This window comes from Triticum dicoccoides, chromosome 1A (assembly GCF_002162155.2).
Source record: "Triticum dicoccoides isolate Atlit2015 ecotype Zavitan chromosome 1A, WEW_v2.0, whole genome shotgun sequence".
Classification (NCBI taxonomy): Eukaryota; Viridiplantae; Streptophyta; class Magnoliopsida; order Poales; family Poaceae; genus Triticum; species Triticum dicoccoides.
In genome coordinates, this window is record NC_041380.1 from 92,720,956 (window position 1) to 92,724,815 (window position 3,860).

General features: G+C 45.4%; 1 long non-coding RNA gene across 2 annotated transcripts; it reads right to left on the minus strand.

The window, feature by feature from the left end:
• Positions 1 to 255: 255 nt before the first annotated feature.
• Positions 256 to 3,057, minus strand: LOC119364919. 2 transcript variants are annotated; one of them, XR_005175226.1, is made up of 5 exons: positions 2,779 to 3,057; positions 1,953 to 2,053; positions 1,519 to 1,649; positions 1,169 to 1,291; positions 256 to 727 (listed from the first exon to the last, which is right to left on the minus strand). It is a non-coding gene; the product is annotated as an uncharacterized LOC119364919 (long non-coding RNA). The 2 variants fall into 2 exon arrangements; XR_005175225.1 differs by lacking the exon at positions 1,953 to 2,053 and having other exon boundaries at positions 2,779 to 3,052.
• Between the last annotated feature and the right edge of the window lie 803 nt (positions 3,058 to 3,860).

The following is a 3,860-nucleotide window of genomic DNA, read 5'->3' on the forward strand; positions in this document are numbered from 1 at the left end:
ACTAGGAAAAACGCTACCAGTAACGTAGGTTTTTTGTATAGCAGTAGCGCGCTACAGCTAAATTTCAGCAGTAGCGTGTTTTTTACCCCGCGCTACTGCTAAAAATTTTAGCAGTAGCGCGTGCAACCCACGCTACTACTATTCCTAACCCACGCTACTACTATTCCTAAGTACTAGTAGAATATGATTCTTCCCCCACGCTACTGCTAAGTAATTAGAAATCCAAAAAAATAAAATTTAGATGCAATATTCATGGATACAAATCAAGACACATCCATGGCAAAATAAATAAAGGTCACAGAACCATTTTAACACTTACATTCTTACTTAGCACTTGCAGCGTTCATGGATACAACATTGAACATCTCAATTCAAAGAGATCACGAGATCCCATTTATACCTCAGACGCACACAAACATCATCAACGAAAGGTAGGTACCTTCCCTAGCGTTCCACCACCAACCTAAGTAGACCACTTCTCTAGATGTATCTACCAAGGCGTCGAGGTCCTTCACCTGGGCAACGTCCAGACAGTGGCGTCAAGGTACTCCACCTCGACGACTCCGTACGGTGGCGTCAAGGTCCTCCACCTCGGCGACCTCCGGCGCCGCAATCACCTGGACAATCATCTCTATGATGCGGTCGCCGGGCTTCACAGCGAAGTCCGTCTCCGAGTGGTTGAAGAGCACGATGCCCACCAGGTCGCGGTAGTCCACGTCGATCACCCCTGCGCCCACGTCGGGAAAGTGAAAACTTGTTAGTTCGGGTACTTGTGCAGACCCAGTAGGGTATTTTCTTCATTTATCAGTCTCTTTTAGTCTATTATGAATCTTCGAAACGGAAAGACACCTACTAAATGCATACCCTAGCTATACGTGTTCATGCTATCTTGTTGTTTTGGTGTATACAAGAAATTAATACTTGTGTATTTGAGCTATATATGCTTGAAATATTTGACGGTTAACATTCTGTTCTACATTTATTGTTGCATGGATAGGGAAATAGACAACCAAGGAATTCAGAAAATCAATTCCCACTGCTTTTCAAAACAGGGAATAGGCGAAGTCTATTTTGAATTTCGATATTCCATGCCAATTTCAAGTATATATGCTACCATGTAATCTTTGAACGTGGATCAAAATGAGATTTCAGGCTTTGTCAACCTTACCATGATCAGTACTAAATTCTCTAGGCTGCTCAACCTCTCCTTGTAGGCAGCATTTCTTTCACCTAGTATCCCGTTGTTAAGTTTGGAAAGAAACCTGCATACTTTCAGATAGTCATCCATATCCTGAAGAAAAAAACAGTATACATTTTCAGTGACTCACAATATATCATCGAATACTGCTTTGGTTTACTCTAAGAATAATTGCTACAAGACTCTCTACATACATACATACATACAGGCAAAGCAATTTTCACCAAGAATCAGCTAGCAGTCTAATATAATTCCCTTTCCAATTACTCAAGGAGGAACTGATGAAAAGACAAGTTAATTAGCTGGTACAAAAATTAAACCTTTTGAGATGGACGGATGCCCTCTTCACTCAGATCTGAAGATGGACGGATGCACCCAGTAGCTTTGTCACAGACGACGACGGAGGAGAAGATCTCTGCACAAATCTTACCACTCCGTTGCTATCTTCTATCTGTAAATGAAAACAGACCTTACTTATCAGAGAAGCAAATGTGAAAATTTTTCAGATTAGATGTATTCAACAGAGACACTTCAATCACAGAGCTCAATATCTACTAGCTTAAATTCAAATGCTTTACTCAAGATTGAGATATCATACAGGACTCTGGCTGTACACTAACTACTCTGCGTGGTTTCCATCTAAGAAACTATCTACAGAGATAGTAAACGACTAGTCAGAATACGTAAACAACAAACTTTATACTAGAAGAGCTGCCGACAGTTACAGAGCCATTCTTCTTAAGTTAGTAGGAACCTTGCTGTTGCAGCGTATTTGGGGGCATTGGACATGGTATCCATGCCACCGGCGACGACGGCGTTGTTGATCCCCGGCTGAATCGACCACAAGCATGACAACTATAAGGAGCAGGCCAACAAGCAACAACATAAGTATAAGGTTGGTAGTCAACCATGTGGCTACTCCGTTGAAGGTAGAGAGCTACTACCTCTCTTGCACATGGAAACACTAAGAAAAATAGCAAACGAACCCCACAACCAACCTGCACGTGGCAGGTATTTCTTTGTGTGAATCTACACGAACACACACATGCCTAGAAAAGCAACAAGTAAAAACCTAAGAATCAGAATCAGTACAAGAAGCATGGAAGGGCGTTTTCTCCTAATATAATCGACAAGATGAACACAAGCGCACTAAACCAGCAAGAAATTTACTGGGTTTCATGAGCCTTTTCCTCTTCACCCCGCATTATCGGTGACGATCTGTAGAACCACATGAATTGCTCCTACGCATCAGCGAGCCTGGGATCAACGCACTATGCAAAAAATAAACTAGGTGGCAGTGCACTAGATCCCTACCAATGCAGTAATAAAATAACACTGAACAGATCATGAACAAAACTAGTAATCTTTAGATGACACAGCGGAGCGAGCACATCATCAGGGGCTTGCAATCAATCGATCGGCGCTCGCCACCGTCAGGCCAAATCAGTTGTGACCCAACCCACCAAAGCGGGAACCGCAGTCCACTAGGCCGACTCCCCGCCGACGCCGACAAAGGGAATCGACGGAGATGGACGGGGAGAGAGGCAGGGGAGCAGCGGCGTGCGTGCTTGCGTGCTTACCGCTGCGGCGCGGAGGGCCGGACCGCGACGACGACGGTGACAGATGGCGACGGGGAAGGAAGAGACGACGCCGCGCAGAGGCCGGGAGCCCGGCCTTGGCTGCTGGAGACGCCGAGCAGCAGTTTCCCGTGTGTGCGGGGGCCTCCGGTGGACAGCGGAGGAGAGGAGGTTGAGGAAGGGGGGACGGGAGGCCGCTGGTGCAGGGGGTCTCGATCTAGATCTGGCTCGGGGTGGGTGGCGTGGGAGTACGTGGAGTGGACGGTTGGTGGCATAGTAGCAGCGCGGTGTGTCTCAGGCTGGTCACAATGGAAAGGAATTTAAAAGTAACATCACACACTCCAATACAACTTTGCTTATCTGGCACATATTTAATAAAGAAAAAGGTGCTTGTGGTAACTAGCTAAGTTACTGGAACATCACACACTTTAAGAAACAATGAGTCTATAATCTAATAAATACATTGTTGCATGACACTACATAGATGTTCCTACCCACTATGGAGGTAGTAACATAGTCTAGGGAAGTGTGTAAGTTACTAGCTTATGTCCTTGCCCATTGTGACCAGCCTTACCTGCGCTACAACTATCCATATAGCAGTAGCGCAGGTTTTATACCCCACGCTATTACTATTGTCTGATGAGGGGGCAGGGTGGAAATCATTTAGTAGCAGCGCAGGTTTTTTGTGCCCGCGCTACTACTATGTCATATCGGTAGCGTGTTTTTTCTGCCGCGCTACTACTAAATAGCAGTAGCGCAGGCCAAAAAACCCACGCTACTACTAAATGTCTATCTATAGGGGTTTTTCTAGTAGTGCCTTCTACTGGATTGATACCTTGGTTCTCTAAAACTGAGGGAAATACTTACGCTACTTTGCTGCATCATCCCTTCCTCTTCGGGGAAACCAACGCAGTGCTCAAGAGGTAGCAAGAAGGATTTCTGGCGCCGTTGCCAGGTCAGGTCTATGCAAAAGTCAACATACCAAGTACCCATCACATACCCTTATCTCATGCATTACATTATTTGCCATTTGCCTCTCGTTTTCCTCTCCCCCACTTCACCCTTGCCGTTTTATTCGCCCTCTC